Source organism: Palaemon carinicauda, chromosome 32, assembly GCF_036898095.1.
Source record: "Palaemon carinicauda isolate YSFRI2023 chromosome 32, ASM3689809v2, whole genome shotgun sequence".
In the NCBI taxonomy this organism is placed as follows: domain Eukaryota; kingdom Metazoa; phylum Arthropoda; class Malacostraca; order Decapoda; family Palaemonidae; genus Palaemon; species Palaemon carinicauda.
The window spans coordinates 22,066,658-22,077,841 of record NC_090756.1 but is presented as its reverse complement, the minus strand read 5'-3'; positions in this window follow the sequence as shown (position 1 = coordinate 22,077,841).

The window sequence follows — 11,184 nt, the reverse complement described above, 5'->3', positions numbered from 1 at the left end:
CCTTAAAGTAAATAAAAATATCTCGACAAGAAAAGCAGAAGTTATCTCGAGAGAACAAAAGTGGCTAAAAACAAACCCTTTTCTTGGTTCCAGAGTCACGAAAAAGAGGGAACATAAAAATCACCGGGAGAGACAATACGCAAACTTTTCGTCCTCAATACGCCAAGATAAAAAAAAAAAAAAATCTATTAAGAAAAACGACAAAAGTATTTGATGGAAAGAAACCCCTTTTGTCAGTGTCTTGAGAGAGAGAGAGAGAGAGAGAGAGAGAGAGAGAGAGAGAGAGAGAGAGAGAGAGAGAGAGAGAGAGTCAACAATACGAAAAGTTTTCGTCCTCAAAACGCCAAGATAGAAAATATAAAAACAAAAAAAATCTATTAAGAAAAACGACAAAAGTATTTGTTGGTAAGAAACCCCTTTTGTCAATGTCTTGAGAGAGAGAGAGAGAGAGAGAGAGAGAGAGAGAGAGAGAGAGAGAGAGAGTCAGTGTCTGGGACGTGCGTATTTACTACTACTTTTTTTAGGGCTCAGCTCTTCCAGGAATCACAGTGAAATATCCTGGAAAGGTAATTCATAAACTTCTTGTGAATATTGATATTCTCTCTCTCTCTCTCTCTCTCTCTCTCTCTCTCTCTCTCTCTCTCTCTCTCTCTTTTTTCCATCAAATACTTTTGTCGTTTTTCTTAATAGATTTTTTTTATCTTATTTTTTTTCTAGGCGTATTGAGGACGAAAACTTTGCGTATTGTTGACTCTCTCTCTCTCTCTCTCTCTCTCTCTCTCTCTCTCATGGTTCTTGAAACAAAGATCTCTTGCTCATATTTCATTTGTTAAAACGAGAGACGTTCTTTATAGTTTTCTTTCTTGGGCGTTGTTTTTGTTTGTGTTCATTCTTAAATGTAAATAAATAAATAAATAAATAAATAAAAGACTCGAAAATAATGCAACCTCCTTAGCGGAGGTAATAACAATCTATACGTAATGAGGTAGCGTGTATGAGCTGTTATGGCTAATGTCATCGTACTTCAAACTTTATTTCTCGAAATTACACCATGAATATATATATATATATATATATATACATATATATACATATATATACATATATAAACTGTATATATATATATATATATATACACTGTATATATATATATATATATATATGCCAATGTGTATTGGTCGAAATATAGTGATTTATTTATATTTCCTATGTTTTTTCTATGGGCTATTTTGAAGAAACATGTTAAACTGTTCGATTACAATTATAAGTAAGTCATATATATGTATATATACATACATACATATATATATATATATATATATATGTGTGTGTGTGTACATATATATATATGTAAATATAATATATATATATATATATATATATATATATGTGTGTGTGTGTGTGTGTGTCTTATTTATAACTGTAATATATGTAACAACTATATATATATGTATATATATATATATATATATATATATATATATATAATTCACGCTCAAAGAAACATCATCAAAGGCCCAAAATCTTTTGAGAAAAAAAATAAAAAAAACGATATGTGGGATAAAACCGAGATCATTAAAAACAAAACTCGAATACTTACATCTAAAGACATCAAACTCTCGATCATTACACTTTACCTGTAAAGGAAAAGGAAACAAATCAAAGGATGCATTATAAAAAAAAAAAAAAAAAAAAAAAAAATATTAATGTTCGTTCGTGCGTTGGCACCCCATAAGGTAGAAAATATATTAACGTTCTGTTCATATATAAAATATGATTAAATAATTTAATTGGACCTTTTTTGGTTTAAAGGCTGCTCATGAATGGCACAGGCATGGGATAGTGACAATGTCCAAGAGATTGGCTATATATGCTTATGATAAACCCCAAGCACCTCCCCACCTCTCCACCTAAGCTAGGACCAGAGAGAGCCAGGAAATGGCTGCCATACTCAGCAGGTAGACCTACAGGCTCCCCAAACACTCCCAATCTCTACCTCAAAAGGATGGTGAGATTGTGGACACCACAAGAACCTATCATGCTTGAGCGGGTCTCGAACCCCAGTCCAGCAGATTGCCAGACAGGGACTTTCAAATAGGCTAACATTATGAATCTATTTTATGAATGTTTTTATGTTGGCCAGGCTGACATGAGTCTTTTTATAGTTTATATGACTTATCTGTTTTTTATGTTGTTAATAGTTTATATAGGACATATCTGTTTTGACGCTGTTACTGTTATTAGAATGATATATTGTTAATTTATTCTCATCATTTATTTATTTCCTTATTTCGTTTCCTCACTGGGATAGTTTTCCCTGTTGGAGCCCTTGGGCTTATAGCATCTTACTTTTCCAACTAGAGTTGTGGCTTGGCTAATAATAATAATAATAATAATAATAATAATAATAATAATAATAATAATAATAATAATAATAATAATTTAAAAGGAAATAACTCAATAGCGGACTAAGAAGACTTCAACTATCATAACTATGTCCTTTATTTCCTTCATAAACTGTCAGTTACAGGAAATTAAATTAACATAATACTGAACAGTAATAGGGTTCCAAATTAATCAATTAATTAATGAGCAACTAACAACAATAATATACATTAATATAGTTATGGTATAATTAGAAAAACTGAAAGACATTTCTAAATTGTAAGTAAAATTTGAAAAAGTCTCCTTTAATAATTTTGCTATACCTCAAAACGTCTTTGTGATTTTAAAATTTTTCAAAAAAGGGATACCTACTTTTAAGAAAAGCAACAATGAAAAACCCTATTCGAAAAATTAAATTAACCAAATATGCATAAAATCAAACTAAACATCTTAAACAGTTTTCTTGTCTAAATAAGAAACTAATTAATTTATCTATGAGGCAAGTGTTTTATAGAGGCATTAAAGTGGTTCTTATGGAATTTTTTCTTATTATGGTCTTATTAGATATGATCAAAATTGTATAAATATTTAAAGGTTTGTTTTTTATGTGATAATAATGATGAATACAATGTGTCACCAACAGAACACTTTTCATGTTCTAGTGATGATTAAAATATCCAGAGTTGTATGTATGTATGTATGTATGTATGTGTAAGAGAGATTACCCAAGTGCCATATGTGGAGGATATCATGGTGAGGGTAGATGGAGATGGTTTGGGTATGCTCTTCGCACTCCCCAAGAGAGAGATTAGCTAACAAAACTTTCAACTAGGCTCCACAAGGTACTAGATGAGTTGGAAGGCCCAGGCCTAAACGGCTGAGGACTATGAAGCGTGAAGTGGGAGATGATGAATGGAGAAGTATTGATTTAAAAGCTAACGATGGATATGACTGGCAAAATCTAACTGAGGCCCTTGGTGTCAATAGACGTAGGAGATGATGATGATGATGATGATGTATGTATGTATGTAACCCCACTTATTCCTCAGTGTAACTCTGAATAACTGTAAACACTGTAAATATTTTTTCATATGTTGCAATGTAATTTTTGTTTGATCTTAGTTTAGGTCTACATTTAGAGTTCATGAGAGCCAATGAAAAGTTTAAGATCATATTGGACAAGCATTAGTTAAATTAGGATCGTTACCCCCTATTTGATTTAACGAAGGTAAGAAATAGAAAATGAAATGTAATAATTGTTTTCAATAACTAACTAACTAACTAACTAACTATATGTATGTATATTATCAAAACAACAAAAAAGCAGAGGCATAAAAACCATCTCTGACCTTGTCTTGCAGAAGGTGCCACAGTCGCTGCCATTCTACTAGCGGGTGCCACGCACACTATTAAACTATCCACTAACGAAAGCACAACACACTATTAGACTATCGATAACACGAGAGGTGTGTGTGTGCGTGCGCGTGGCATATCTGAAAAGGAACAAATAAATTATTTAAAAAATACAGACAGATAAATTCTGTGGATAAAACAGGTAAATCAAGTCTCTGAAAAGACAGAAAGGAATAAATTCTTTGATGAGACAGAAACAATCATTAAATTCTCATTCTTTGAAAAGACATTAATGAATGAATTCTCTGAAAAGACAGAAACAATTAAATTCTCTGAGGAGAAATAAACAATTGAATTACCTGAAAAGAGAGAAATAAATTCTCTGAAAAGTCAAACAAATACATCCTCTGAAAAGTCAAACAAATAAATCCTCTGAAAAGTCAAACAAATAAATCCTCCAAAAAGTCAAACAAATAAATCCTCCGAAATGTCAAACAAATGAATCCTCTGAAAAGACAAACAAATAAATCCTCTGAAAAGTCAAAAAAAATAAATCCTCCAAAAAGTCAAACAAATAAATCCTCCGAAAAGTCAAACAAATAAATCCTCCAAAAAGTCAAACAAATAAATCCTCCGAAAAGTCAAACAAATAAATCCTCCGAAAAGTCAAATAAATAAATCCTCCAAAAGGTCAAACAAATATATCATCTGAAGTCAAACAAATAAATTCTCCTCCGAAAAGTCAAACAAATAAATCCTCCGAAAAGTCAAACAAATAAATCCTCCGAAAAGTCAAACAAATAAATCCTCTGAAAAGTCAAATAAATAAATCCTCCGAAAAGTCAAACAAATAAATCCTCCAAAAAGTCAAACAAATAAATCCTCTGAAAAGTCAAACAAATAAATCCTCCTCCAAAAAGTCAAACAAATAAATCCTACGAAAAGTCAAACAAATAAATCCTCCGAAAAGTCAAATAAATAAATCCTCCGAAAAGTCAAACAAATAAATCCTCCAAAAAGTCAAACAAATGAATCCTCCGAAAAGTCCAACAAATAAATCCACCGAAAAGTCAAACAAACAAATCCTCTGAAAAGTCAAACAAATAAATCCTCTGAAAAGTCCAACAAATAAATCCTCCGAAAAGTCCGACAAATAAATCCTCCGAAAAGTCTGACAAATAAATCCTCCAAAAAGTCTGACAAATAAATCCTCTGAAAAGTCTGACAAATAAATCCTCTAAAAAGTCCAACAAATAAATCCTCCGAAAAGTCTGACAAATAAATCCTCCGAAAAGTCAAACAAATAAATCCTCTGAAAAGTCAAAGAAATAAATCCTCCGAAAAGTCAAACAAATAAATACTCCAAAAAGTCAAACAAATAAATCCTCTGAAAAGTCAAACAAATAAATCCTCCTCCAAAAAGTCAAACAAATAAATCCTCCGAAAAGTCAAACAAATAAATCCTCTGAAAAGTCAAACAAATAAATCCTCCGAAAAGTCCAACAAATAAATCCTCCAAAAAGTCTGACAAATAAATCCTCTGAAAAGTCTGACAAATAAATCCTCCGAAAAGTCTGACAAATAAATCCTCTGAAAAGTCAAACAAATAAATCCTCCTAAAAGTCAAACAAATAAATCCTCCGAAAAGTCAAACAAATAAATCCTCTGAAAAGTCTGACAAATAAATCCTCAAAAAAGTCTGACAAATAAATCCTCTGAAAAGTCAAACAAATAAATCCTCCAAAAAGTCAAACAAATAAATCCTCCGAAATGTCAAACAAATGAATCCTCTGAAAAGACAAACAAATAAATCCTCTGAAAAGTCAAACAAATAAATCCTCCTCCAAAAAGTCAAACAAATAAATCCTCCGAAAAGTCAAACAAATAAATCCTCTGAAAAGTCAAATAAATAAATCCTCCGAAAAGTCAAGCAAATAAATCCTCCGAAAAGTCAAACAAATAAATCCTCTGTTTATAAATAAATCCTTCAAAAAGTCAAACAAATAAATCCTCCAAAAAGTCAAACAAATAAATCCTCCAAAAAGTCAAACAAATAAATCCTCTGAAAAGTCAAACAAATAAATCCTCCTCCAAAAAGTCAAACAAATAAATCCTCCAAAAAGTCAAACAAATAAATCCTCTGAAAAGTCAAATAAATAAATCCTCCGAAAAGTCAAACAAATAAATCCTCTGAAAAGTCCAACAAATAAATCCTTCGAAAAGTCCGACAAATAAATCCACCGAAAAGTCAAACAAATAAATCCTCCAAAAAGTCAAACAAATAAATCCTCCGAAAAGTCTGACAAATAAATCCTCCGAAAAGTCTGACAAATAAATCCTCCGAAAAGTCAAACAAATAAATCCTCCGAAAAGTCTGACAAATAAATCCTCCGAAAAGTCAAACAAATAAATTCTCAGAAAAGTCAGCCAAATAAATCCTCCGAAAAGTCAAACAAATAAATCCTCTGAAGTCAAACAAATAAATCCTCTGAAAAGTCAAACAAATAAATCCTCCGAAAAGTCAAACAAATAAATCCTCCAAAAAGTCAAACAAATAAATCCTCCGAAAAGTCCAATAAATAAATCCTCGGAAGTCCAACAAATAAATCTTCTGAAGTCAAACAAATAAATCCTCCGAAAAGTCAAATAAATAAATCCTTCGAAAAGTCAAATAAATAAATCCTCCAAAAAGTCAAACAAATAAATCCTCTGAAGTCAAACAAATAAATCCTCCAAAAAGTCAAACAAATAAATCCTCCAAAGAGTCAAACAAATATATCCTCCGAAAAGTCAAATAAATAAATCCTTTGAAAAGACACACACTCCTAAATTCTCCGAAGAGACGGAACAAATAAATTCTTTAAAACGAAAAAAACTAATAAATTCTTTGAAAATACAATAAACAATAAATTCAATGTCACACTATTGGCGGCTATTTGACAAAAGACTTCAGTTGGTCTTTTATTACTGTACTACAGTATACTAAAAACAAACACAGAGCTAAATGGTCCTCTGTGATGCCCGGAGTAAGGGAGGACACTCCAAGTCGAGAGTTAAGAGCAAGGGAGAAGCCTCCTGGATGAGGTGATACTTCCTCTGTCGAGGAAAGGCTGGAGGAATCGACCCGGAAGACTTCCCCACCCTTAGAGAATCCTTCCTCGCAGAAACCTCAGCATCAACCTCGTCTAGTGTTTCCACGGCCAGAACTAACCATAGAAGGTTTAGACGCATTCTGGTCCCACTAGGTGGATGGCAGCCTGTCAATTGCTGCTTTCCTTCCTTTAGAGGAGAGGAAGGGAGATCCAAGAGACCAATTACTTGGTGCAAGCAGGCCAACACCTGCATAAACATGGACTCTGACCCCTTCACCATCTGTGTCAGTGGCCATAGGTACAGCAGTCTGAGGAATGGCACCGTCAAAAGCATCTGAGTCTAGGTCAGAGGCAGTTTCTTCCCTCTCTCACACTGTACTTGGCTGGTGTAGGGAGGGGTCATGAGGTTAATAAGTCTCACGCCCCTCTCTCCTTAAAGGGGACTGAGAATACGAGTGGCTAATCACTCTACCCCTCCTAGGTTCAGGTCCGGATCCTGAGTCTTGAACTCCCTACGAAGCTCGAGAATCCTTTTCTGGGATATAGGGAGCATTGTTCTTTGGAAAAGAATGAATATTCTTGGTTTCTCTCAGGTGCGAACCCTCAACAGAAAGATGAAAAGGGTTTAATAATCTGTTCTGTTCTGGAAGAGACTGGAGATGTTCCCTACTGGGAAGTCTTCGACTCCAAGGACAGAGATTGCAGTTGAAATGAAGTCGGTGGGAGACAACTGGGTGAGGCGCGAAATGGTGATGTGTGTTTAGTTAGCCAGCAAGGGTGATGTGCATCTAGTTAGCGTGCAATGGCGGCGCGCGTCTAGTTAACGTGCAATGGTGATGCGAATAATCTACTTATCGCGCAATGGTGATGTGCGTTTAATTAGCATGCAATGGTGATGCGCATCTAGTCAGCGCGCAATGGTGATGTGCGTTTAATTAGCATGCAATGGTGATGCGCATCTAGTCAGCGCGCAATGGTGATGCGCATCTACTTAGCGCAATGGTGATGTGCGTTTAATTAGCATGCAATGGTGATGCGCATCTAGTCAGTGTGCAATGGTGATGCGCATCTACTTAGCGCAATGGTGATGTGCATTAGTTAGCACGCAATGGTGATGTGTGTGTAGTTAGCAAGCAATGGGGATGCGCATCTAGTTAGCGCACAAATAGGTGAGGGTAGCGCGTGAAGTGGTGAAGCGCGTCTGGGTGGTAGGTGAAGTGGTGGGGCGCATCTGGGTGAGTTGCGTGCGGTAACTAAACAGTTCTAGACCTTTAGCAGGCTAAGCGCGTGCAGTGAGGTGCGTGGTGGGGTAGCGAGCGCTGGTGCTGCGTGCTACTAGATGATCCAGATTAGCTGATCCATGTTCACAATCAGAGGGGCCTAACAAGCTCAGGAGCATGGCTGCGTGCGTGTTAAGAGACATGTTGCCCGCCAATGCAGGTATCCTCCAGAGAAGCACACTTCTCAAATACTAGTACTGTAGCGCGGACATCCCAAAAAGGATGGCAACTGGGAGACATGCTAACATCAAGCATGTCTCTTATGCTAGTCTCAAGAGGTGAAACAGAGACTGGTGTGACAGTAGATGGTTTCTCCTCTTGATGGAGACACGCCAAAGGTGTCCAGAGCTGGAGCGGAAACTCTCTTGCGTTTCCTTCAAAGTATACACCGTCACCAACAACTCCTTGGAAGGGATGCCTTGTAGTCCCAAGAAGGCCGTACAACTCGCAGGACGTTGTCAACCTATAAACCAGATGAAGAGGCCTCCTCCCAAAGGGGAAGCCCTCCTTTTCCTCAAGGGGAAATGGGAAGGTCTTCCAGCCTCAAGACTTGGCCTAAATTTAAGCCCCACACCACTCTTCTCCGTATCAGGGGTCACAGGAAGAGGCCGGGATTTCTTCGACTTGAAAGATGACCCAGAAAGGGAAGAATCCTTTTGGACATCTTCTTCCTCCCTCCTGCCAGTTGCAATCACAAGATTCCTACCTGCAGGAGTGTCTTCTGCAGGTAAGGCACAACAGGTGGGGATCCTTCGCCTTAGCACTCATGAAGGTTCTTCAATGTTGTCCTAACAACCCCGGGCAAGACCTCATATCTCCAGGGATCCCCACAGTACACAATCACTAACATACTGGAAAGAAAATGAAATAAATAAGCCAAAACTCCTGCCAGTGGCAGAACGTCTCTTTTCACTGACGGGCGAATTCAAAGTGAGTGTTCAGCGAGCAAGCAGGTGAGGTCGGCTTCCCAGCACCCGGCCGGTAACTACCAGCTGATATTCTATCCTACGTAAAGGACGAGGGTTTGTATTTGTGCTTGAATAAATGAGTAGATCTCAGCCTCCCTTAACCATACCTAAGATTTTTGGAAATGGAAGCTTGAAGGTACTCATACAAATTCTTCATAGGTGGTCCATTTTACAAATAAGTTTCAATATAGAACCCTTAAATGCACACCTAATCTATCAATAAGCCCAGGTGAAACTTAGATGAAAAGGTTCCATTATTCAAAAGTACTATAACACTTTCCCGAAGGAACTTGTACCAACCATGTGTCACACAATTGTACATAATTATTTTGTATATATTATGCTTGTATCTGCGCTCTTCCCTCGCACTAAAAAGAACCTGAATGATCATGTCTCCGTTTTGCTCAGTAACAGGTGTAATGTGACGGGCCTAGAGAGGAGTTGTGAACTCAAAGGCAGATTGAAAACAACTGAGTTATTTATTAAGGAACACTCTTCTTTATATACAAAACCTCAAGGCAACAGGATATGACCTGTTCGAGAGACAGATAATGTTACTGAGCAAAACGGAGACATGATCATTCAGGTTCTTTTTAGTGCGAGGGAAGAGCGCAGATACAAGCATAATATATACAAAATAATTATGTACAACTGTGTGACACATGGTTGGTACAAACTAGTTTTATTCTTGTTGACTTCAGTTTTAAACACTTTTGGAGTTTAAAAAGAAGGGGGACTGCTATGGAGATTTTATATGCTGTATCCAAATTGACTTATAGCATATGACACACAACTGCCTATGCAAAGCAAGAATGTTCAAATAGATTTCCATGTACAGGAGCGGGTCAACCACAGTAAGCACAGGGAGCAAGACCTACCATCGCACATTCTTCGTTCTCTAGAGAACGGAAGTTCTTGAATACGATGTTGAAAGACTGAAATAGCATAGGCTACACACCCAGCCACAGCTATCGGGGTACCCGGGACGACTGGTATAGCCAGTAACAGGAGGGCTGTATCAAAATTAAGGCACAAATGATAGGTCCACTGTAATCCTAGATACCATACACACAAAATTTATATTTTTCCAGTATCAATGCGAATATACAACCTCATTTTGAAATTATCTTACAAAACAATATACCATCACTATTCATATGACATAAAAGTGATTTAAGGATTCACTTTAAAAGGTCCTTCTTTATAACTAAACAAAATGTTATTTTCATTAGTAAAATAAATTTTTGAATATACTTACCCGATAATCATGTAGCTGTCAACTCCGTTGCCCGACAGAATTCTACGGAAGGGATACGCCAGCGATCGCTATACAAGAGGGGGGTGTACTCACAAGCGCCACCTGTGGCCAGGTACTGCAGTACTTCTTGCTGACACCACCTCAATTTTTCCTCGGTCCACTGGTTCTATGGGGAGGAAGGGTGGGTCAATTAAATCATGATTATCGGGTAAGTATATTCAAAAATTTATTTTACTAATGAAAATAACATTTTTCAATATTAAACTTACCCGATAATCATGTAGCTGATTCACACCCAGGGAGGTGGGTGAAAACCAGTGTACATGTATATCAAGAAGCTAAGTATCCCGTATTTCATATTATCAGTTATTCAAAATAACAATGAAATTACAAGTACCTGGTAAGGAAGTCGACTTGAGCCATTACTCTGCCTTAAATAAGTTCGTCTTCCTTACTGAGCGCAGCGTTCCTCTTAGGAGGCTGAACAACTCTAAGGTGCTGAAGTATCAAGGGCTGCAACCCATACTAAAGGACCTCATCACAACCTTTAACCTCGGCGCTTCTCAAGAAAGAATTGACCACCCGCCAAATCAACAAGGATGTGGAAGGCTTCTTAGCCGACCGTACAACCCATAAAAAGTATTCAAGAGAAAGGTTAAAAGGTTATGGGATTATGGGAATGTAGTGGCTGAGCCCTCGCCTACTACTGCATTCGTTGCTACGAATGGTCCCAGGGTGTAGCAGTACTCGTAAAGAGACTGGACATCTTTGAGATAGAATGATGCGAACACTGACTTGCTTCTCCAATAGGTTGCATCCATAACACTCTGCAGAGAATGGTTCTGTTT